The 27,593-nt window shown below is 39.0% G+C and overlaps 1 protein-coding gene across 1 annotated transcript in view; it reads right to left on the bottom strand.

Moving 5' to 3' along the window:
* LOC139757553 (guanylate cyclase 32E-like) overlaps positions 1 to 27,593 on the bottom strand; it is a 114,156-nt gene that overhangs the window by 72,460 nt on the left and 14,103 nt on the right. The window lies entirely within an intron of this gene.

The following is a 27,593-nucleotide window of genomic DNA, read 5'->3' as shown; positions in this document are numbered from 1 at the left end:
ATGCCCTGGTTCAATCCATTCGACCCCGGTATACCACATCGTTCCAATTCACTCTATTCCTTGCACGCCTTTCACCCTTCTGTATGTTCGGGCCCCAATCGCTAAAAATCTTTTTAACTCCATCATTCCACCTCGAATATATATATATATATATATATATATATATATATATATATATATATATATATATATATATATATATATATATATATATATATATATATATATATATATATATATATATATATATATCTATATCTATATATATATATATATATATATATATATATATATATATATATATATATATATATATATATATATATATATATATATATATTTTCTTTCTTTCATACTATTCGCCATTTCCCGCATTAGCGAGGTAGCGTCGAGAACAGAGGACCGGGCCTTTGAGGGAATATCCTCACCTGGCCCCCTCCTCTGTTCCCTCTTTTGGAAAATTACAAAAAATATATATGTATATCCCTGGGGATAGGGGAGAAAGAATACTTCCCACGTACTTCCTGCGTGTCATAGAAGGCGACTAAAAGGGAAGGGAGCGGGGGCTGGAAATCCTCCCCTCTCGTTTTTAGTTTTCCTAATGAAGGAAAAGAGGACGGGGGCCAAGTGAGGATATTCCCTCAAAGGCTCAGTCCTCTATTCTTAACGCTACCTTGCTAACGCGGGAAATGGCGAATAGTATGAATATATATATATATATATATATATATATATATATATATATATATATATATATATATATATATATATATATATATATATATATAAATCAATTTTGAGTTTTGGAGTTTTCATTAGAAATGGGTAATCGATGAAGTATCTGGCAGAAAGTGTTCGTTTTGAATTATGAAGTCTTGAAACGTGCATTATGTGCCAGGAAGAAGGAGCCAAGTCTAGTTTACTATCAATTTGATCTCAGGGTCAGACTTCCCTTTGCCCGAATTTTCTGTCAGTTTCCTATTTCAGTCTATCATTATTTTCTCTCTGAACATATTCTTGGTTAACTGTTCTCTCTTTCTCTTCTCCCTTGTCCTTTCTTTGCTTTCTCTTTTACATTTCTCTACCTCTCCTCTCTTCCTTGTACATTATCATCTCCCTGCTTTCCTTTCCAACCTTCTCTTTTTATCCAAATCTTCGTTCTAATTCCCCTTATTGCTTAATAAATGCTTCTTCCTTGTCGCTAAACTTACACATTCCTAGGATCTTGCAGTCCACTCTATCCTTCCAGTCACTCCTCCAATCCTGCCACTCCTCTTCTCCCTCCTAGTTTTCACCTCTAATAATCCTCCCATTTTCTAGAAATCCGTTTCGCTGCCCAATCCTCTTCCTCACTCCTTGCCCCTACAAATCCCTAATTCCTCCAAATCGTCGTCCTCCCTCTCCGTTGCCTCCTTCCCTCTCCCTCTAACCCTATCCCAAACACTCATTCGTAAGCAAAAAAGGCAACAAAGAGGACAGGTTCCAAGAGAGATAAAGAGGACTAGAGGAAGATTACGACAGAGACAAACATGGAGTGGTGACAGGTTTTTACCACCAGACCCTTGAGCCACCACACGGACAGATGGTTATTGGGCTTTTTTGTATTCATTTTTGTTTCTTTACGACTGTACCCGACAGCGTTTTTTGTCTCATTATCCTGACTAGAAAGGTTTCAGAAAGTTTCCTATGCTCAGTTGATTTACATCGACTAGATTTAGTATTCCAAATTTTCGATTTTCTATTTCTTTACTGTTTTAATAAATGTCAAAATAACTACGGCTTTCTCATAAAACTTTTCATAAAATATTTCTCACTTTTTTACAAGTCTGTTACGACAGATAATTATCGTCTCAAATTTCCTCTAGATTGTCTATATCATACATTTCTCAGCATAGTTCCTAAGACTTCGCATTCCATGAAATTCTAACACTCATTCTCCATATTGACTTTACATGTTATATAACTACAACTCTACTTTCATCAAATGATCTATGGTCGAGAATACAAGCACATTAGAGCAATGGAAAGATGCTCAAAAACTACAAGAATTGATGAAGACATTTACGTTATATTCAAAGATCTGTTTATAGAGAACCATGAATCCATCCTCTCAAGACAGATCCAGACCCAACCATGAGAGAACCTTCCACAACACACCCAGAGAGAGAACGTCACATACACCCACCTCACCTGACCTTATTCCAAAGCAGCAGCCAAACACCTCACAGCATTCTTACAACCCGACCTGACCAAGGTCACTTGACCCGACGCTCCAACTTAGGGTTTAGTCTTCCTCTCATTAGTCTTTTTCCCTCATCTTCCACGATGTAGAGTGACGGGTGTTGTTAATCTTCCCGAGATGTGCGGTCACGTGTCTCTAGTTCAACTGATGGCCTCCAAAGCCTGAACAACAGGTTGTCTTTTCGTAAATAATTGTGCAGCAAAAGCTGAGAATAGCATTAGAAACTTGTTATATAACCTTCCTCGAAGTGTTCAGTACATCTCCAGGGAAACAGCGAATATTCAGTGGTGTTTGATAAACACACACACACACACACACACACACACACACACACACACACACACATATATATATATATATATATATATATATATATATATATATATATATATATATATATATATATATATATATATATATATAGGGGAGAAAGAATACTTCCCACGTATTCCCTGCGTGTCGTAGAAGGCGACTAAAAGGGAAGGGAGCGGGGGGCTGGAAATCCTCCCCTCTCAATTTTTTTTTCTTTTTTTATTTTCCAAAAGAAGGAACAGAGAAGGGGGCCTGGTGAGGATATTCCCTAAAAGGCCCAGTCCTCTGTTCTTAACGCTACCTCGCTAATGCGGGAAATGGCGAATAGTATGAAAGAAAGAAAAGATATATATATATATATATATATATATATATATATATATATATATATATATACATATATATATATATATATATATATATATATATATATATATATATGTATATATGTATGAGTATTGATCCAACAGCTGTACCATGGGACAGGAAAAATCTCCCTAACTCACAGGAATGGTCTCCTCTTGCGTCCCGGTCGTTGCGTGACAGTTTGCTCCAGTCCCTCAGCAGCGGACTGACAGAGAAATAAGTCACCATGACAACACCAAGACAACCTGAGTCGACTCTCTCCCTGATTAGAAATTTCTCGTTCCATTTGGTGGTAAAGTTTGCTGCTCAGAGTTATTTGCCTCTGAGTTTTTCTCTGAGAGATTTTGATATTCTCTCTCTCTCTCTCTCTCTCTCTCTCTCTCTCTCTCTCTCTCTCTCTCTCTCTCTCTCTCTCTCTCTCTCTCTCTCTCTCTCTCTCCACGCAGTGATGGATGCTGATAGGATATTGTTAAATCTGGGCAAGCGTCATGTTTATACTGAGGCTGTTGGAGCTTTTCTATGGATCGCAGTAGGTATAGGAACTGTGAATGTCCTCGAAGGCGACCACTTACACCGAAATATATCCTCTTCTGGTTGTATGTGTGTCCTTCTCATCAGGTAGACCAAACATTACTTGGCAAGCCACAGTAACTCAGTGATGAGTAGTTATAATGGTTTGTTTCTTTCCTTACATAATGTTTTGAAATTCTAAACTTTCTCTTGCTTTCCCTAACAATTGTAACTTGCGTCTTTTCAAAAAGAAAGTTTACGACATTTAGATTTTCAAATAATTCTTGTTCTTTACTCACACTTCTCTCTAACTCCTTTCTCATTTTTCATTTAAAATCTGGCCTCGACGAGACCTTTGTCCATGATTGAAACCAACGTAAACAGGAAAAAAGATTATGTATCCGGGCTTTAGATGTACGCTCTCTCTAGATTAAATGGAAGACGTTCCCTTGTTGTGGATGATGAAAGGGACCCTCCTGTTAGGTTCCTGGGTACATAGTGCAGGCTTATATTCCCTTCATAACAGAATAGCGATTACATCACAGGTAAGCCTGAGCATGTTGTTAGCGAGGGATCTTGTATGCCATCAAGACATCTTACAATAGTTATGACTTGTACTTGATATGTTTTAGAACATTGTTTTGCTATAAATCCAGTTTTTTCACGTAAATCATATTATCACAGAGTTCAGCATGTTTAATGGCGTGGAACCAGCTAACCAGTAACCACCTTAGGTGATTACAAGAAACAAAGTAATGTCTATGATACAGCAATAACTACTACGTCAAAACGTTAGTATGTACAATGAGAGACCATAGCATGAAAGCAAGCAGGAAACTCGTTGGAGAATATATAACTTTATAGTATACGAATGGTGGATGATATTGTCAATATTAACAATATAATAGTAAAGAAATTTCAAGAGATAAGGCCTTGAATATATAGAACTCCTTCCTCGTACATTACAAATAGTACATAGGTAATTGCACATACACACACACACACACACACACACACACACATTGACAAATACAGAGTCACAAACAAAAACAAACTCGATCACTCGCACAAATAAGAAACAACCAATCAAATACTCTGTACAAACAGCATACCTTAATTAAACTCGGAAATTTGCTGAGTTTACGAGCTTATCCAAATTGCTCAAACAATGATTATGTGTTTGTATGGGCAATAATGAGCTGCGGTTCAAATTGTAGCGGTTTCCTTCGTCACTGAATGACTGTGTTATGATTCTCGTATATTCCGGAGATGGTCTTGCACCATGAGGATTAAGTCACTCTGCTAATCGTGCTAATTCATAGTGGTCAAAGGATTAAACTACGTACTCAAAGGATTAGGGCAACGTTCCAGTGAAGTTAAGTCATTATGTTCATAAATTAATTCATGTTGCTCACAGGATCAATACATCATTCTCAGAGGGGTAAAGCATCGAATTCGATTGGTTGTTGTATCATGCGTAAGTTTTGGGTATAGTTGTATCATACGTAAGTTTTGGGTATAGTTGTATCATACGTAAGTTTTGGGTATAGTTGTATCATACGTAAGTTTTGGGTATAGTTGTATCATACGTAAGTTTTGGGTATTGTTGTATCATACGTAAGTTTTGGGTATTGTTGTATCATACGTGAGTTTTGGGTATTGTTGTATCTTACGTGAGTTTAGGGTGTAATTACTTTTGCCATCGGACTACAAATATATGTGCTCAATCCTTGTTCTCATAGGTCGAACTCAATGCACTTGAGGTTACAGGTCATTGAGCTCATGGAACTAAAGTATCGTACTTAGTGGGTTAAGTCCTCATGTTTAGTGGCTCAAGTCGTCGTGCTCAGTTGTTTCAAAAATAGTTTTGAAGGAAGAGATTATAATTCTGAGAAATTATATCGTCAGACTTCAGCGAATGTCACTAATTACATTGTAATTACAATTACAGTTGTTTCAAAAATAGTTTTGAAGGAAGAGATTATAATTCTGAGAAATTATATCGTCAGACTTCAGCGAATGTCACTAATTACATGGTTCAGTCATTAGCTCTCCCAGGTTTATTCATGTTCATTAGCTTCCTGTTCTTACCACAGGGATTATCAACGTGCTCAACGATGAACAGCTTGGTAAAAGAAATTATCTATTGTACGCAAAGGGTTAAATAATTTCGTAATGAAAGGGTTACATTTCTAAACCCAAGATCTTGTAGTCGTCATAGCAAAGAAAGACTTAAGTCATTCTGCTCAAGGGACTGAGTCACTGTACTAAAGTCATGGTGCTCGTAATCAAGGGAAAAGTCATCGTACTCGAAGGCCTTGCATGGTACTGAGGGAAGCAAGCCATCACACGTCATGGACTGCCACTATAAACAAAGTAACAACTATTGTCCACATGCGACTGTCAATGTGCTTCAGAAAATACGTAATCAAGGAATGACATCGTCTTGTTGTTATGGTACTTGATGAATTACGTCACAATACTCAAGAAAATATCAACTTCCTTAAAGGACAGATGATCATAATTGAAAAGTTGTTACCTTGCTTATTGTACTTTCATCATACCCGAAAAATAAATGCTATATTCTCAAATTTATTCTTGTACAACTGACCCTTACCACAACGCCGTGTTTTTATTATCCCCACAGAGAACGCTAGAAGTATCTTGTTACCTTGTCTAATTTCTATATTGTTACCTTGTCTAAATTCTATATTGTTACCTTGTCTAAATTCTATATTGTTACCTTGTTTCTTAATTCCTTTTTTCACCTTTGTAGTGTATCATGCAATCAGATATATGTCATAATCCGTGGTTGTCAGTTGCCAGTTACTCATGTGAGACCTTAGATGTTTACTGTTCTATGAGCCAATCAGTTTTTATCAACTACATGACGTCAGAGACCTCAGTTCAAAGGAGAACCAATCAAAAAATGGCCATTTATCAAAAGCTAGTGCTCATTTTATAAAACACATAATGAAATTTCATTTTCACTTTGCTCGATGAAAATAACTCAATAGCTATGAGTTCATAACAATATAGATTTCTGAATGTTGCTCTTATCTAGAAACATTAGGCAACAGTGTTGTGAAATATTCTGTTTATTTGTCACAGTTCCTGGAATTTACCGACGAATATTACAGAAGAAATAAATGACACACACACAAGAAAACTTGTGAGAACAGATGATCCATAGAGGTAAGGTCACTACATGAAAGAATAGGACATAAAAATTTTAGAAAGTCATACTGTAACAGCATGAAAATATTACAAAGTTATAACTGAAGTCTTTCCTTATAACTACGATTCATTTCTTGCTATATTTCAACAAGATATGCCATCAATTACTAGATTTTTTCAGAGCATGGTAATATTCAACGTCTGATGGCTACTGTAATTAGAGTCCTTCATGATTAATTCTCAGAAGTTTCATGAAATCGTGCTGGTATGTTTTGCAATTGTCCATCGTCTGCTGAAGGTTCCATGTTTTGCAGCTCACCAACGTGGCATTCATCTACACTCTCCGCTTGGGACCGGCTACGTTTACACTTAACTTTGCAGGACACTCTCAGTCCGACGCCTGGCAAGGGACATTTGGGAATCAAGAGACGTGGACATAAGTTTGGTCATCCTTCTGTTGATAGTTCATGAAAAAGAGAATTTACTCTACGTTACAGGCCGGCTTCATTAACGAGTAGCTCTTGCAGATCATCGGAGACGATAATCAAAAATTAAATGTTAAAAAGAAAAAGTAGTGAACCAGTCTCATGAAATCTCTCCTATCTTTCTCGACGGGTCGAATAAATACCTTGATCTGATTGTGGTAATAAAACTTTATCAATATTACAGTCATCCCTTCTCTCACTTGCACTGTCCATTGGTGAAAAGAAAAAGGTTTCGTTCAAAAATGATACTTTTAGAATTGTGAAATCCGAGTGTTCACGAAATCGTTATTCTTTGTTTTCTTTGTCTGGTCTGTCTCTCAGTCAAAGCTTCACTCAGAGATTTACCATGAACTTACAGCTCAGTTCTGTCTCTTACCACTTTACATCATTAGGATGTCAGTGCCACTTTGTTATAAAATCTCCGAACACAAGTTTTCCTTGTGAGTCTTTACTGTCATTATCCTTCCTCTGACTCGGATCCCTTGCTTCAAACTCTCAATTCTGTTTCACACTTAAGTGTTGAAAATATATCCTACCTGAAAATATGAAGTGTTTGATGAAATAGTTTTCCAACCCACAGTAAACTGGGTCTCCCAGATCTCCTCTTCATATTTACGTGAGTCAATAAATGTTTCATGTTCATCTTCGGCAAAGGGTGAACTTTTTTGTTTATTTCATTTTGAATAATTTGATGATCAGTATGCAAATCATGTCCGATGTTTATCATAAACGCTAAAGCTAACTTTTACATTTCCATGAGTCACGTGCTGATATTTTCATCTTTCCTTCAGCATCTCTAAATATTGTTCACCATTGCACCATCTTTTAAAAGCTTTAGTCTAACTACGACAGCGATAATGTAATCTCGTTGTCAAAGCTTTTATCCAACTCCAGCAGGTATCAAAGAAATTCTATCATCAAAGGCCTTGAACTGCTCTGACAACAACATTTAGGATCTGTAACGAAGGCCTGAACTATCAACGACATTTCATTTGGTGATCTTGCTATCAAAGGTCATCATTTGGTGATCTTGCTATCAAAGGTCATCATTTGGTGATCTTGCTATCAAAGGTCATCATTTGGTGATCTTGCTATCAAAGGTCATCATTATACCTCTGAGAGAATTTAGGTTTATTCTCACAGGCATTTAATCATACACGATACTGTGACATAATTGTGCTAATGATTGCCTTGCGTGTTTTCCCAGACTCATAACAGTTTCTCTTCAAGTTGATTATGAAATTAGCCGCTTCTCTGCTCACTGATTACTCCTAATTTCTGCTCTGATTGCCTTTTTGTGATTTCCTCCTTCATTAAAACCATAATCAAGATATTTTGAGAACTTTTTCTTCCATAAACTCAGACATGTGAGCCTTCATTAAAGGTATGTACCGAAGATGGAGCATCTGTGCTGTTCTGAGAAGTAATATTTTTTTGGATTAATCTTGATATCAAAAATGTATTCAGAATCACTACAACAGAAATAAAAATTTGCCAAAGTTTTATTTAGTAAACGTTTGTATATCTAACCCTCGATATTTCTTATCAAACATCACAAGTGTCAGACGAGTCACCTCTGCAGTGATAAAGCCCCCAGCAACACACTTCTCACTAGAAGAGTTGATGTTTTCTGTTCATTGCAAACATCTGGTTGGCATACCACCCTCTCAGTATTCGTCCTGAAGGCCACATACCACAGAATCAGAGAACATTGACTTTAAGTTCTGTTTTATCAAGTGAACATTCCCCCGTGGTGGCAGCATCATGCAGAGGTGATATCTGTGCTGAAGTTTAAATAAAACGATAACTTTTCCCATTACTCTTCCATAAGGTGGGAGGGCCGAGCATTCAGTAATGTAAGAAGAGTAGGACGACACCCCCGTCAGGCGCGGCAGAGGTAATGATATCCTCTGGTGGCAATATTGGAGGCCAGTATCCTTCATAACCTTGCTGCTCATCCTCCTCCCTCTAGTCCTGCCACACGTGTGGCAAATTACGATAATGAGATGGAATATGTACATAGATATTTTGAGTAACATGCAGTTAAACGGATCTATCTATCTATCTATGTATCTATCTGTCTATATACATATATATATATATATATATATATATATATATATATATATATATATATATATTTTTTTTTTTTTTTTTTTGCTTTGTCGCTGTCTCCCGCGTTTGCGAGGTAGCGCAAGGAAACAGACGAAAGAAATGGCCCAACCCACCCCCATACACGTGTATATACATACGTCCACACACGCAAATATACATACCTACACAGCTTTCCATGGTTTACCCCAGACGCTTCACATGCCCCGATTCAATCCACTGACAGCACGTCAACCCCGGTATACCACATCGCTCCAATTCACTCTATTCCTTGCCCTCCTTTCACCCTCCTGCATGTTCAGGCCCCGATCACACAAAATCTTTTTCACTCCATCTTTCCACCTCCAATTTGGTCTCCCTCTTCTCCTCGTTCCCTCCACCTCCGACACATATATCCTCTTGGTCAATCTTTCCTCACTCATTCTCTCCATGTGCCCAAACCATTTCAAAACACCCTCTTCTGCTCTCTCAACCACGCTCTTTTTATTTCCACACATCTCTCTTACCCTTACGTTATTTACTCGATCAAACCACCTCACACCACACATTGTCCTCAAACATCTCATTTCCAGCACATCCATCCTCCTGCGCACAACTCTATCCATAGCCCACGCCTCGCAACCATACAACATTGTTGGAACCACTATTCCTTCAAACATACCCATTTTTGCTTTCCGAGATAATGTTCTCGACTTCCACACATTCTTCAAGGCTCCCAGAATTTTCGCCCCCTCCCCCACCCTATGATCCACTTCCGCTTCCATGGTTCCATCCGCTGCCAGATCCACTCCCAGATATCTAAAACACTTTACTTCCTCCAGTTTTTCTCCATTCAAACTCACCTCCCAATTGACTCGACCCTCAACCCTACTGTACCTAATAACCTTGCTCTTATTCACATTTACTCTTAACTTTCTTCTTTCACACACATTACCAAACTCAGTCACCAGCTTCTGCAGTTTCTCACATGAATCAGCCACCAGCGCTGTATCATCAGCGAACAACAACTGACTCACTTCCCAAGCTCTCTCATCCCCAACAGACTTCATACTTGCCCCTCTTTCCAAAACTCTTGCATTCACCTCCCTAACAACCCCATCCATAAACAAATTAAACAGGGGGGGCCAGGTGAGGGTATTCCAAAAAAGGCCCAGTCCTCTGTTCTTAACGCTACCTCGCTAACGCGGGAAATGGCGAATAGTTAAAAGAAAGAAAGATATATATATATATATATATATATATATATATATATATATATATATATATATATATATATATATATATATATATATATATATATATATATATATATATATATATATATATATATATATATATTTATCATACTTTGTCGCTGTCTCCCGCGTTAGCGAGGTAGCACAAGGAAACAGACGAAAGAATGGCCCAACCCACCCACATACACATGTATATACATACACGTCCACACACGCACATATACTTACCTATACATCTCAACGTATACATATATATAAATACACAGACAATACATCCATACACATGCACATAATTCATACTTGCTGCCTTTATTCATTCCCGTCGCCATCCCGCCACACATGAAATGACAACCCCTCCCCCCGCATGCGCGCAAGGTAGCGCTAGGAAAAGACAACAAAGGCCACATTCATTCACACTCAGTCTCCAGCTGTTATGTGTAATGCACCGAAACCACAGCTCCCTTTCCACATCCAGGCCCCACAAAACTTTCATGGTTTACCCAAGACGCTTCACATGCCCTGGTTCAATCCATTGACAGCAGGTCGACCCCGGCATATCACATCGTTCCAATTCACTCTATTCCTTGCACGCCTTTCACCCTCCTGCATGTTCAGGCCCCGATCGCTCAAAATCTTTTTCACTCCATCCTTCCACCTCCAATTTGGTCTCCCACTTCTCCTCGTTCCCTCCACCTCTGACACATATGTCCTCTTTGTCAATCTTTCCTCACTCATTCTCTCCATGTGACCAAACCATTTCAAAACACCTTCTTCTGCTCTCTCAACCACACTCTTTTTATTACCACACATCTCTCTTACCCTTTCATTACCTACTCGATCAAACCACCTCACACCACATATTGTCCTCAAACATCTCATTTCCAACACATCCACCCTTCTCCGCACAACTCTATCCATAGCCCACGCCTCGCGACCATATAACATTGTTGGAACCACTATTCCTTCAAACATACCCATTTTTGCTCTCCGAGAGAGAGGTTAGTATAGTAGTTCTGATATCAGCAGTGGTCGCAGCGAGAGCAGCAGTAATGGTGGTGGCACAAGATATGTGGTAGAGATGTTATGATACACAGGAACGTGTCAGGAGAAGTGGTTGTAAGTCGGGTAATGTTAAGAACACCACAGGTAGTAAGAGTAGTCGTTGATGTTGTTACTAATTTTGTTATGAACATAGTCGAGGTAACAGCAGTAGTAATGAAGGTGGTAGTAGAAGTAATAGTGGAACTGGCAAAAGTGATATCAATAGTAGTCTTGATAGCAGAAGAGAAACAGGATATCTTCAAGCATAGCGCTTCAAGTGGGATCAATGGACTTAACATTGGCTCACCAGAAGCAGTAATAATGGCAGCATTGGCGATAACGTGGAGGGAGCAACGACAGTTGTACTGATAGATCAGTAGTAACAACAGAAACAGAGACAGTAGCAGTAATATCAGCAGTAATATATATATATATATATATATATATATATATATATATATATATATATATATATATATATATATATATATATATATATATATATATATATATATATATATATATATATATATATATATATATATATATATATATATATATATATATATATATATATATATTATCCCTGGGGATAGGGGAGAAAGAATACCTCCCAGGTATTCCCTGCGTGTCGTAGAAGGCGACTAAAAGGGGAGGGAGCGGGGGGCTGGAAATCCTCCCGTCTCACTTTTTTTTTTAATTTTCCAAGAGAGGGAACAGAGAAGGGGCCCAGGTGAGGATATTCCCTCAAGGGCCCAGTCCTCTGTTCTCAACGCTACCTCGCTAATGCGGGAAATGGCGAATACTATGAAAGAAAGAAAGAAATATATATATATATATATATATATATATATATATATATATATATATATATATATATATAATCGCATTCATCCACGCATCCTGACTTCCGGTTGTTATAAGTTAGGGAGGCCAATGCCGTTGAAAGCAAATCTTTCCTCACAAGAAGCGTTCAGCACAGCGTCTCGCTGTGGAGCACCAACTGTCTGACTGGAAACCTCCGAGTCAGTGTATGTGAGAGAAGGAGAGAGAGAGAGAGAGAGAGAGAGAGAGAGAGAGAGAGAGAGAGAGAGAGAGAGAGAGAGAGAGAGAGAGAGAGAGAGAGAGAGAGAGAGAGAGAGAGAGAGAGGTAACAACAGACCACAAGGGAAATCCGTTAAGAACAACAGTAACAGAAGTTCAGAAAGGCAGCAGCAGCATAGGTAAGGTCTGCTCACAAGAGGACCCTGCCTGCAGGCGGCACTGCTGCCGTATAATGAGGGTCACGTGTCTCCCAGCCTGCCAACCGTGCACGTACCACCTCCCTCCCTCCCTCCCTCCCTCCCTATGTGACCCCTTAAGTCTTGGCTTATGTAAACCTTACCAGTTCAGGCAAACTATATCATCATCTGGGAGTGGTCGTATGTATGATCAACAGACGCACATATATATATATATATATATATATATATATATATATATATATATATATATATATATATATATATATATATATATATATATATATATATATATATATATATATATATATAAAGGTGTTGGTGCTGTTGTCGGTAGTGTTCTTAATGTTATAGCTGGTGCAATGCTGCATGATCTGCTGCCACCATAGTTGTTCTTGCAGTCATCATCACAACGCTGCAGCTTCATACAGCTTCATTGTTCTGGTCTTTGATGCCAATGAATGTGATAGAACGTCGACCTTTTCTAATACCTGCACACACAGGAAACAAGGATGTTTTCTTAAGGATTATTTCATAGGTTCCTGCTCTCAGTCCTGACTCCTACAGGTGTCAACCTTCGGCAGTTATCATGTCCTCTGTTTTGTTCTCCTCTCCATTCTGCCTCCTGCAGGTTCGTTCCTACAGCACTTATCATATCCTCCGCTTCCATAACTTGGTTAACGACAGTGAGGCGGAGGAAGGGGGAGAGGGAAGGGACAGCACTTGTCAATTAGCTTGCTAGATGCACTGAATCAAAGTTAAATTGCTCCCTGGAAAGTTTCTGCCAAGTTACTGTGTTCGACATAAACGGTTCCCTGTAGGATCCACACACGCTGCTCCCTCCGCTGAAGAAAGTGTGATCATCAGGTGTTCCTACGTGTGCACTCTACTTGTTGTTGTTGTTATCAAGGGTGCGAGGGCAAGAATGAGGAGTCATGATGAGACAATTTCTAAATGGAGTTCGTTTTCATTTGTGTCGTATAAAGAAAATATGTGAACAAAATCATGATCCTGAGATAAGGAGATAAGAGAGCAACCTTATTCTCTCTATTCTTGTGTATCCAGACGTTGGAGAAGAGTTGCATCAGCAAATTCGACGTAGGGTTCTCGTGAGAGCAGCGGTGGAAGGTACCATGAACACCTTGGTCATCACTGTGGTCTTTTATTTCCCGTCTACAAATCTTCCAATACACATCATTCTCTTTAAAAGACAACAAAAATCTGAGATAAGAAAAAATCATCGTATTCAATTCTTATATATTCTTCAGACGTCACACATTTCCAAAATTGTTTTATAATGCAGACACACTGGTTCACGGTGAATACATGGAAAGAAATTGCAATCTAAACCAAACATTCTGACATTCGAAAGCAAATCAAACACGTCATATCAGGCACCACGAACACAAACCCTCTTATGTATACCGACATCGGATGATCAGATTCTTATTCTGGGTACAGCGAATACCCAAGTGGAAAAAGGAAATCAAATAAAAGTATATATGTCCGTAGAGTTGTGTGTCGTTGTGGTAGACGTACAAAATCCCATCTGACCTTTACCAATGTACAGCAGACAATAACAGGAAAATCGGAAGAAGAATTTCACGTCCCCAAATTCAGTACAACAAGAGCATGAAGAGATATATTGTACCAAGCTGCAGCCAGATTAACAAATACATAACGAAGAAAGAATAGTAGGGATGTGGGGGAGAGCGTTATTATATCATCAAATAAACACAACGATAAGAGAGCGTGTGCCTTCACATATTGTTAACCACATCTTTTCTTACTGAATACACATTCATAAAGATATGTTTAGTTTTATGTGCTTCAAGAGTGATTCATTGTATGTTACAACACTCATCCGCGTTACACCGTCTCGTTCGGTATCTTAAGAAGACGAAGTAATCTATAAATCATTACAAAAAGTTATTTGCATCCAGTTTAGTTGTCAGGTAGATGAAGAAAGTTTGCACGTAGTTAGTACTTGTAAGGCCTGACTGAGGTTTTGCCTTTACCAATGATAACTGATCTTGCTGATAATCACGGCAACAGCTTCCCCTACTGAAAATTGTATATGATATTCGTAGCAACAACTTGTCATATTGTCTTCAATGGAAGGAATCACAACGAAAGTAAACAGGATACAACAATAACAAGTTGTGACCATCTATGTTCTTCATCTATAACTTGTTCACTAAGAGTGAGATTCTTTGCTTATAATACTATGCATCATCATAAGCCATCATTCAGGGCACGTACATTTCCTCTAAGAGCATGAGCAACTCTCTTACCTCTACTGTTCTCAGGACCATTGACGCTGACATAAGCTGCCTGCACATAAAATCCTGAGAGATGAAGCGGTCAAAAGCGGCTTTGTTCCTGGACACATTTCTACAGTCAGGCATTTTCAGTGAGTATAGCTGTAGTGCAAGTTTGCAAAATCTACTATTTAAGTAATTTGACCAATAAAGAGATTTATCTTCCAACGCATAAAGGACTTCATAAATACTTACGTTCAAAAGTGATAAGGAAACCACAAAGATTTATGTTCTGTGTAGGGCTTTTCATAGATTTATGTGTCTTATTCAAGGCAGGCATATAGATCTAATATATGAAATAACCACAAAACCTAATCAGCATTATAGTCTTCATTCTTATACAGGAATACGGACATGCATGGAGGCGTTCGTTAGAGTACATTATACATCCAGTACGAATCTCTGGTACAGAATTCCTCTGCATTTCTTTACTCCACATCTCCGCTAAACATTTCTATCACATGCTCTCATTGCACATCTATGCAACACATATCTGCTCCACATCGTCTCGACCACGACCCATTTCTACATACCTACGCTACGATACTTTACTAACATTTTTGCTGTGCACACTCACTACATACCTCTATGCACAAATCTCCACTTCACACGTACACTAAAGACACATGCACACACACACACACACACACACACACACACACACACACACATATATATATATATATATATATATATATATATATATATATATATATATATATATATATATATATATACATATATATATATATATATATATATATATATATATATATATAAATTTCACGATTCTGTTGCACATCTCTTCTGTGGTTCCAGCTACAACTCTTCATCTCATATCCCCACTACAAACCTCTGCTATAACACATCCCCACACATCTCATCTATCTTTATTCTATCATGTTTAGAGTGTGTTCTGAATGGATAAATGTGCTTTACTGCTTTATTACTTCTTACCTACCTACCCCTCCCTTTTTTGTGTCTATCTTCTCGTTAGTCAGGTACAGAGACAGTCAGCACAAGACGATTAAGTAACGTTGCCTGCGGCGTCAGAAACGTTGTGGGAATATTTCTGAAATGATCATATCGACATGTATGGGTACTGTCAACATATAAGCAGCACTGCTTGTGGAAACTCTTTCCTCCTGAGGCAAGCTGCGTCTTTCACATATATTTCTCACTCAATGAACATTGTGTCTGTATTGAGAAACATTAATCACCAATCCGTGTGAGGCTTGGTCGATCGTATACTTGAACTGTATGTCTCGTGAAGTATATAAGTTTAGAAACTCAACCAAGTTCATGTCAGAACTTGGAGTATCAGCTTCATAACCAACAACGACGACAAATAAATGGCTTACCTCCTTTTCCCAGCTCGTAAACCGGAGATGAAAACATGTATTCCAGATGAAGTGTACAAAGTATGGTAGAGTGATGAATACCCATCAGCATGTCCCTCACAGCAACGGCGTCGGAAATATTCGAATCTAGTTCTAGATGGACAACACATATTGTAACTTAAAAAAATAAATTTATGGGGGACAGTATTTCTCAAGGTTCGCGCGACACCAAATTGTAAAAGGGACTAATGAAATACGAAGAGCGATCTACCTAAACACTGTTGGAATAATCATTCTAGTAACTGTAAGACTTCTGACTGTGACATACAAAGAGAAGATGGACTAGATCACATAGTATACATGATAAGTTATACTGGTGCACAAATAGAGAAGCAGTTTCCTGAAGCATAAATAACATAGTGGTTGACTTAACTGGACACGACTAGAGGAAAAGCTTGAGTTGGGTGCACGGAAATGAAAGTCTTGAGTAGGTTGCATATAAAGAAAGGCTTGAGTGGGGTGCACGTAAAGGAAAAGCTTGAGTGGGGTGCACATGGTGGAAAGGTTAGAGTGGGGTGCATATACAGGAAAGTTTTGAGTGGTGTAAAATACGTAAAGGAAAAGTCTAAGCGGGATACACATAAGGGAGAAGCTCAGGTGGAGTTACATATAAAGAAAAATCTTCATTGAAACACACCCACAGGCGCAGCTTAACTGGAATACAGGTAGAAGGTAAGCTTGTGTAGACGAGTACACTCACAGCAGCTCTTGGCTGCCACAGACCCCAGGCTATACAGATGCAGCCGCCAGAAAATTAAGAAGAGGATTGTAGTGAGCAGCGAGGAGGCTCTCCGGCGACATCCCTGGTATTGTTGTCTCGACTGTATTTCCATTTTGAACATCTAAGATTTTCTCTTTTTCTGTTGTGACCATACCAGGAATTCTTATATCATTTCAACGATTAGCATATCTCGTTAAGCCTACTGTGACGACATAATCTTTGTTTCATTTTAAGTTTGTAACAAGTGACGTAGGATTACATTTTTAACGTTGGCAAATTCTTACATCTCTTGCGACTGCCGATCATCTTACTATTAGCCAGCGGAAAGTGGCACAAATGTTTACCCAGGGGAGTGTTGCGGTATAGTTTAGTGTGAGGAAGATAATAGAATAATAGAGTCAAAAGAATCATAGACTAGTAATACATCTAACTTTCACATGTTGGTCCAGCTAACAGGAACTACAAGAGTCTCCGCCAGCAGACAACCACAGGGCTGTAGGGACAACATACATGCAAAGTGAACCTTCACATTAGATGGTAGACTGACACAGAGTCCTTCAACAAGCAGACAGCCACAGGGCTCTTCAAGCAGCAGGTAGACAATAAAAGCTTCGCTAAAAAGACATTTTTAGATACCAGGCAGAAACACAATCCTACAAGCAATAGCTGTCAAATCTGATTCAGGATGGAAACAATTAAAAGATCCTCAGAACAACACACACTCGCAGAACCTTCTAGCAAGTAGCCAGCCATAGAATTATTCCTCCTGCTTTACCCAGCCATATGCCAGCAAGACGACCCAGTCCCAAACTTCTTGGAATCTGTTACTGAATTTCCTCGTCACATACACAAGATATCGTTGACAAAACCAGTCTCATCTTGAACTCTCAAACATCTTGATGATCCATGAACTAGGAACGAGCAAGATATCGTTAGCTTCATTTGCATACGAGTTCAATAGCTCCCAAATGGCCGATTGTATACATACATGAGAGAGAGAGAGAGAGAGAGAGAGAGAGAGAGAGAGAGAGAGAGAGAGAGAGAGAGAGAGAGAGAGAGAGAGAGAGAGAGAGAGAGAGAGAGAGAGAGAGAGAGAGATCAGATGATTCATCTTTCCTTTGCTTGTCTTCAGCGTGTTTTACCAAACAAAACTAAAGCTAAACATTACAAGCATTCATTCAACATCATCTTTAAGATCACAAAATATGTTCTCGGTCTTAACTCTCACCAGCTATTGATTTCCTGACAAACTCACAGCCACGGAATGAAAAGGTCGGACTGGGAATAGCGGGGCATATAAAGTCTTTCTAAAAATGACATTGTTTCAAGGAATATGTTAAAAGAAAACGGGCTGACCTGAAAAAGCCTTACTTCACCGTTTGTTAAGATCAGGGTCAGGAAACAGGAATTACAAATCTTCTGTCAGGCCGAGTTTGGTAAGAAACATTTTACCGTATACGAACAACATCACAAAGATAGTACAGTATGCATATTTCTTGGAAGAGATTTGCTTAAGTTACTGAATGTGATTAACATTCTAAAAAGTGAAATATAAAATTCAGAATTACTGTAAGACACAAAGAAACGCACGCACTCACACACACAAACGAGCCAGAGGACATAACATGAAATAAAGAAAAGACTTTTTTGGGGGGAAATTTTATAACACTTGTATAACAGTTTATAGTATAAGTTGTGGGTGAATGGTATATACTGAATACTGATATATATATATATATATATATATATATATATATATATATATATATATATATATATATATATATATATATATATATATATACATGAATCAGCTGGTGGCTGATTCATGTGAGAAACTGCAGAAGCTGGTGACTGAGTTTGGTAAAGTGTGTGAAAGAAGAAAGTTAAGAGTAAATGTGAATAAGAGCAAGGTTATTAGGTACAGTAGGGTTGAGGGTCAAGTCAATTGGGAGGTGAGTTTGAATGGAGAAAAACTGGAGAAAGTGAAGTGTTTTAGATATCTGGGAGTGGATCTGGCAGCGGATGGAACCATGGAAGCGGAAGTGGATCATAGGGTGGGGGAGGGGGCGAAAATTCTGGGAGCCTTGAAGAATGTGTGGAAGTCGAGAACATTATCTCAGAAAGCAAAAATGGGTATGTTTGAAGGAATAGTGGTTCCAACAATGTTGTATGGTTGCGAGGCGTGGACTATGGATAGAGTTGTGCGCAGGAGGATGGATGTGCTGGAAATGAGATGTTTGAGGACAATGTGTGGTGTGAGGTGGTTTGATCGAGTAAGTAACGTAAGGGTAAGAGAGATGTGTGGAAATAAAAAGAGCCTGGTTGAGAGAGCAGAAGAGGGTGTTTTGAAATGGTTTGGTCACATGGAGAGAATGAGTGAGGAAAGATTGACCAAGAGGATATATGTGTCGGAGGTGGAGGGAACGAGGAGAAGAGGGAGACCAAATTGGAGGTGGAAAGATGGAGTGAAAAAGATTTTGTGTGATCGGGGCCTGAACATGCAGGAGGGTGAAAGGAGGGCAAGGAATAGAGTGAATTGGAGCGATGTGGTATACCGGGGTTGACGTGCTGTCAGTGGATTGAATCAAGGCATGTGAAGCGTCTGGGGTAAACCATGGAAAGCTGTGTAGGTATGTATATTTGCGTGTGTGGACGTATCTATATACATGTGTATGGGGGTGGGTTGGGCCATTTCTTTCGTCTGTTTCCTTGCGCTACCTCGCAAACGCGGGAGACAGCGACAAAGAAAAAAAAAAAAAAAAAAACCTTATATGGAGATTTTTTTCATAACATATCCATTATTGATCAAGTTTAAACGAATATTTGATGAAAAAATTTGAGCTTCACTTGAAAAACTCATATATCGGTCGTGTAATCAATGACCAAAGAGTAGCGCCCAATATTACTGCATACCAAACACATATTTCAGAAAGATCCTCTGTATTCAGATCAGAAAACATCAGAAAATTAGAATGTTCTGATGTTCTGATGTTAATTTCTAAATTCTATGAAAGGAAAACATTGCAGTGTTCAGAAATACATGAATTTCGACCTCAGAGAAAGTATTTGAAACACTATAGCCTGGGTTATCGTGTAGGAGTTCATCGTTTACACAACCGAACATTATGTCAGCTTCTGTGGCGAGATGCAAACTATATCTTGGTTTTGTTTCTTTATGGTTCTGACGAAATCGTAATACAAATAAACTTTTTGAAAACTATCTAGCGATGATTTGTAATGAGCTCCTTTCACCTTAGACTGATTTCTCTTTTCATTACTATAAGATTATTAGGAAAAATTGAATACTGATCTGTGTGCAGATGGAAAAAGAAAAATGTATCCAACAGAATAGAATGTCTCTACAGTTTATGTAGGCCATAAGATAAGATAATCATCTAAAAAAAAAATTCTATCAATCTAACTGGAATTTGTAGGAAAATATTTTGAGTTAAAGACATTCAAGACTCAGAAAAGTTTTCCTTATATTAAAGTTTTTAAAGTTGCACGACGGCATCTTTTATCCTAAACAAGACTGGGATGGTTGTCATATGAACACGTGACCTGCTGCAGGTCACGTGCACCCGGCCAAACTGACAAATCATTTCTAATTCCTAATGTTTTCTTAGGATGATGCGAACATTAGAATACAGATGACCAGCTGTGTAGTCAGTAGAAATGAAATGCGCGAAGTTGGATTAAGGGATGCAACAACTGTATGTGGGGTAGGGGTTATGTTACTCCATGGGAACACCCACACACACACACGCACACACACACACACACACACACACACACACACACACACACACACACATACACAAACGCTGTTAACACAAAGAGATGCGCACTTCTATGAAATCGTGCAAGCATAGATATGCTCAGTTAAATAATGAAAGAACTCAGGCACATGAAGTGAAAAGTAAAAAGAAAGGAGAGAGAGAGAGAGAGAGAGAGAGAGAGAGAGAGAGAGAGAGAGAGAGAGAGAGAGAGAGAGAGAACAGTATGCAGGAGCAGGTTACGGCTGGCCTGCTGGGTGCTCCAGTGTGGGATAATTCGCTTAACAATTCTGCTAGACAATTTGACGAACGTTGTCTGGGATAACTTTCTCAATTTGCCTAGTTTGTTCCTGGGTTAGTTAACTCTTCATCATCTGTCTGTTTACCCGTCATTTCTATGTTATTAACATCTTTGTGTTGTAGGAAGAGAGTCTGACTCATGTGTTTCTCCGCCTCTTAACTTTGTACAATTTGTAATCATTTTTCTTTTCTGTCATACAAACTCAAACACACACACACACACACACACACACACACACACACACACACACACACACACACACACACACACACACACACACACATACGCACAAACCTAGGCCAGGTAACCATTTATTGACTAACCACGATGGAAGGATGAACACCTGGGCAGAGTGTAGGCCGACTACTGTGATCAGGATTCGAATCCTGGTAGGCCCGTGCGTGATGGTGAGCTTCGTTAACCACTGCATCATTGATAAATCAGTTTGTTGATGCTATGTTCATCATCTGCCCTCCCCACCCCACACTGTCCTACAACATACCATTCTTGCCCCGACCATGAAAATCTCCCATAAAGACGTTCATTCAATTACGACGTTGGTTCTTTCCCAAGACATTCCTGGGTCCTGGTGGTCGCTGCGACAAAATGGCTTAATTTAGGGAAGTCTTAGTGTGGGGAGTCGGCCATTACAGAGGGAAACTATATCTAGTAGCTGCCAAACGACGTTCATCCTGTAATTTTCAACTCTGTACAATAAAAGAGGAAAGCTACATGAGACTCATTATAGCTTATTCAGAAATATATGTATATACATATATATATATATATATATATATATATATATATATATATATATATATATATATATATATATATATATATATATATATATATATATATATATATATATATATATATATATGTATATCACATTTCCTACCTTCTGTCACTTTTTTACTCTAGCCTTCACTTCTATCTTTAATCCCTATCCCTTACCAATACTCCTCATCATCAACTCTCTTATCCTATACTTCAGTTCTTAATCTTACCTTCACCTTATGTTACCTACGTCTGTCACTATCACCTTATGTATGTTCTATGTATTTGCACATGCATGTATTCATTTTATGCCTACCTCACAAATCTAAATGAAGCAGTGAAGTAGCGTATCAAGGTAGCTCCTTTAAGATTGTGATTTCTACATATATTGTAGGGATTATATTAAGAATTTTCTCTCGTGGTGGCGAACAATCATTTTTGACTACTGTAGATTCTTGAGGAAAGATAAGGATATTTTCAGTCATCTATGAACGTCTTGCTTTGTGAGTTAACTCTTACTTTATCTGATCTGAGATAAAATGGAACCTATTGAGAATGTTTACGTCTTTTGGAAGTCTAAGTGTCAAGTTACTGAGTTGCTACTAATGTATTAAGGATGGAACTATTGATTTAGTGAACATAGCTACCTAACCTACCAGCGTAGGAGAAAGTTGGCGTGTTTCATCCACCAAGATATGAGACAGATCTACAGGTTCATTACTTTGCCCACCAAGATAATCTCCACCAGGCAGAACAACAATCTCTTCCTCCATATATTGGATGAAGCAAGTCAATCCCCAGCCAAGACACTAACTACATAGCTAGTACATAACGTGCCAATATAACATTCTGAACATCTATATCACACGTCAAGATAACATGCAGAACAGTTATATCACACGTCAAGATAACATGCAGAACAGTTATATCACACGTCAAGATAACATGCAGAACAGCTTTGTCAAACACTGAGACAGCAGCTAGAACAGCCGTATTATGCACCAAAATGTCAGGCTGAACAAATCATTAAGCAAAAGACTGAAAGAGAATATTCCATGACTCCTCTTCCAGCAATGTCATGTATTACCAAAGGTTGACTCGCTAAACCATCACTACTTTGCTCACTTTTTTACTATAAAACTTTAACTCATTAATATCCATTATTATCGGTAAAGAATTCGTAAGAATGATTAAAATCAGGGTTAACATCAGAAAATTAGAATCATCCCTTGCTATGAAATGTTTGATGATGGTGGTGTTGGAAGTTTGATTTTACCGGGACGAATATTAAATGTTTGGAATATTTTTTTTTCTCAGAATCTACCTAGACTGGCCAGATAACACACAAAAAGACGTACAATAGCTACATTAGGATTAGGCGAATTACCATGATTGTGAAAACGGTAAAACAAGAAAAAGTAATCTTTGACATTTCCACACAAAGTGATTGAAAAATACACAGTGACGTACTTGTGAGCGATTATTTTACAGTTAGTTATATTGATACAACCTGTCTGGTTCTGAGAGATAATCAATGACGAGAAGGCGGATTACTCGCTTTGATGTGAAGACATGTAATTACATTTAGCCAATCAGAGGGAGAGGAGACTGAGCCTAAGATCTGTCTGAGCTCCGGTCACTGAATAGTAATTTTAAGTCGCTAAGAACATAATTGTTTTCATATAAAGAAAACAAACTTTCATACACTCACACTACGAAGGATATCAACTGAGCTAATCTGAGATACTAACTGCATGACATGCAGGACCCTCTCACACGTCACTGATCTACAGATATACAAACCGTACATCCAGAGCCACATCCAGAGCTACATCCAGAGCTACATCCAGAGCCAAGCTACATCCAGAGCCACATCCAGAGCCACATCCAGAGCTACATCCAGAGCCACGTCCAGAGCCACATCCAGAGCCACATCCAGAGCCACATCCAGAGCTACATCCAGAGCTACATCCAGAGCTACATCCAGAGCCACATCCAGAGCCACGTCCAGAGCCACATCCAGAGCCACATCCAGAGCCACATCCAGAGCGACTCATATAATGATGATTCTGGGCTAATTATCTGACTCAGACCCAGAGGACGTTAAATGTGAGAAAGTCACAAGAACACAGTTTCTCTGGCATATAACAACACGTCTGACATTATGAAACTACACAATAAAACAAGATTGTCTATCAAGTACATAACCTTCATCTTACAGCCACTGAAGGTAATACATAACGTTCATGTTACAGTCGCTGAAGGTAATATATAACGTTCATGTTACAGCCATTGAAGACAGTACACACACACACACACACACACACACACACACACACACACACACACACACGTGTGTGTGTGACATAGGGTTTCCACACCACAAACATCAACAGAAAAAACATAAACAAGCTACACGTATCTCTCTCTCTCTCTCTCTCTCTCTCTCTCTCTCTCTCTCTCTCTCTCTCTCTCTCTCTCTCTCTCCTCCATTTACCTTGAGCCCTCCTCCTTCTCCCCTCACCTCTCCCCTGCCCTTCCTCCTCTCGTCTCCCTCCCCTTACCTCCCCCTAATCTGTAGCTATTCCTGGACGCCCTGCGCCCATGGCAGAATCACGGTCACCGACCCTTTCTCTCATTTCCCTCATTCTTGCCTCCCCAAATATCTGCGTCCCTCATCACTGCATCCTCTTACTTTTCCTTCCCCAACATCTGTATCCCCACACCGTTTTACCATCCTTGCTGCTCAATGCTGCACTCCCTCAGCGTTACACCTCTTACTACTTCAATGCTGCACCCCATCACTGCCTTCATCCCCTCCCTGCTGCCTCTACTCACTGCTGCATGCCCTCACTGCTGCATCCCCTCACTGCTGCGACCGCTTTCTCCTGTGTTGCAACGCTGTCTTGGGTGCTATAAGACTTGCGTCCTGACACCTGCAACCTTCCCACATGGTGCTCCTTCCCTCCCTCTCCCGTCTATGTGTCGTCGTCCGCTGGACCTGAGTGCCACCGCCACAGATATGCTCTTGGCTTTGTTTATATCTCAAGGTTATTAGTGCACTACCTTCTTCAGCAAACAGTGCCTAAACATAATCAGTGGATCAAGGCGAGCATGTATGAATATGTACATATATATGTATGTGTATATATATGTATATGTAAGTATATGTGGCTTTTTTGGTTTTATTTATATATGATTAACGACCTTACCCGACATTATAGAGCTTGGTATACGCGTCAACCTGTGCTTGTGACCCATATATGACCATCTGCACTAGGCTGACCATTTGTATCTTCCTCCAAAACTCTGCTTCTCGTACCCCAACGCCTCACCTCATCTCCCAGTACCACATCACGTTTCCTTACATCTTCCACCTTACCTCGTTCCTGAGTCTATCGTACTCCTCCACGCTCAACATTCCCCCCTTCTCCACCAGGTTGCACGGCCCGCATGGTGTACCAACAGAAGCCACACAGGTGATGTGGTGTGGCGGGTCGAACACACACACACACACACACACACACACACACACAACTTGTCTATCCCGCCGCCACGCTTTCACCTACACATATTGATCCACACACTCGCTAACTCTCACAGTCTGCACTCACTCTCACAGTCTATCACAAGTCGTCAACAGGGACGTTATACTACTCTACCAGGAATATACTTTCATAAACTCATGGCTAAGTTTTACGACAACACGTACATGTGGCCATGCTCACTTATGATTAACACAAGACTTTGCTCCAGGTCTTCGGTACTGTAACACAAGAATGAAATCCCATCCACCAAGATCTTTACATTTATTCTAAGACTCCATCAAAGATTACCATAATTGGTCTAATTATGGAACAAATGAACATCGTCATTCTTAGAAAAATGCAAGCAATAAATTAACCAAACTCTCACAAAGACGTTTTCCCATTAACCCAGAATCCTACTGTCGTATACGTTCCTAATTATGAACATGCATAGTGACACACTCGAATGACTGTATAATACACGGTAAGCAGTCGCTCCGATCAATGAATAATTACAGTGGAACTCCTCTCTCTCTTTCTCACTCCCTCACTCTCTAGTAAATAGTAGGTGGCGGACGGTACCACCTTCCTGGATATATATATATATATATATATATATATATATATATATATATATATATATATATATATATATATATATATATATATATATATATATATATATGTGTGTGTGTGTGTGTGTGTGTGTGTGTGTGTAATCTAGTATTTGTTGTTAGCCACGAGGAAAATAAAACACGATAATTCCCAAGTGCACTTTAGTGTAAAAATCACATCGTTAGGGGAGATACAAGAATGAGATAGATGAAGAACAGTCAGTTGATATATGAGGAAGGAGAGGCGGAGCTATGACGCCGTTGGTACACAAGTGTTTGCGGTTTGTGGTGTTCAGGTCTAGCATCAGGCTTGTAATAAAATATTGCCGACGACGAAGCTATCCAGTTTGTATAGACCTTCACAAATATTCACCCTAAAATTCTTTTTGTATTAAATAAGAGAAGATTCAATGATGTTTCTCGTGGTCAAGGAGTTACAGTTTATAATTGACTTAGCGTTTCTAAAATCAATACAATGATCATAGTTTTTAACATAACAAAGCATTCGATTCTTGACCTGTTCCAACGCTATATATCACCCAACATGAGACAGCTTGCCACAGTCATCAGACCTGAGGAGCTACGGTTAAGCGTAGAAGTAGTCGTGCTGAGAATGCAACAGGAACATTGTAATGATGCTGGTGGTGATGGCAACACTGTAATAGTTTGAGGACAGGGTACTAGTGACGGCAACATTACAGGTGAGACCAGCGTGATAATGGTGGTGTAACACTCTAAGGACGGTGTGGTATTGATGGCAACGCTATGTATGTGACGGCATTCCCTAGGTGTAAGGAACACTGAGGATATGATGATAATGGTGATGACAACACTGCAGGTGAGGACAGGTTGCATATGGCAACACTGGAGACCTGAAGCCCCCAAGTGTTACCAAGTCATTACAATTGATGCCTGGTGAACCCGCATTATCTAGTTACACTGAAGGAATATATTGCTCTGCTGTCGACATGAGAAGAATGATAGGCATAAATATAAATTTTTAATATAACTTTCTTCTTTATCTGAATTTGTATTTTGAACTATAGTTCATCAAATTTCCACAGTTGTCATATTGGAAAAAGATTATTCTCTCTTTATGTGCATGACATCCTCCCGTAACACGAGCAACAACTGTGTTATGTTACAATGTTTATAGCATGTGACGTATGTGACACTTCCGCAAATGTGTTACAATATTGAGATATGTTGCAACTTACGATTACTATAAATTGAGTAAGATGATACATGTTTTGTGAAAATTTCTGAAATGTCACAACAGGCGTGGTATGTTATATCGCCCGTAACATGTTACCAGTTATTCATAACAAAGACAGATGTTGGTACTATGTCCCTCCATGATCATACAAACATCCCTTTACTTTTACCCAACGTCAGGTATCTCACAATTTCTGACAGAATATATTCTCAT

The sequence above is a fragment of the Panulirus ornatus genome, chromosome 27 (assembly GCF_036320965.1).
Source record: "Panulirus ornatus isolate Po-2019 chromosome 27, ASM3632096v1, whole genome shotgun sequence".
Taxonomy (NCBI): domain Eukaryota; kingdom Metazoa; phylum Arthropoda; class Malacostraca; order Decapoda; family Palinuridae; genus Panulirus; species Panulirus ornatus.
This window is presented reverse-complemented; position numbering and strand designations above follow the sequence as displayed.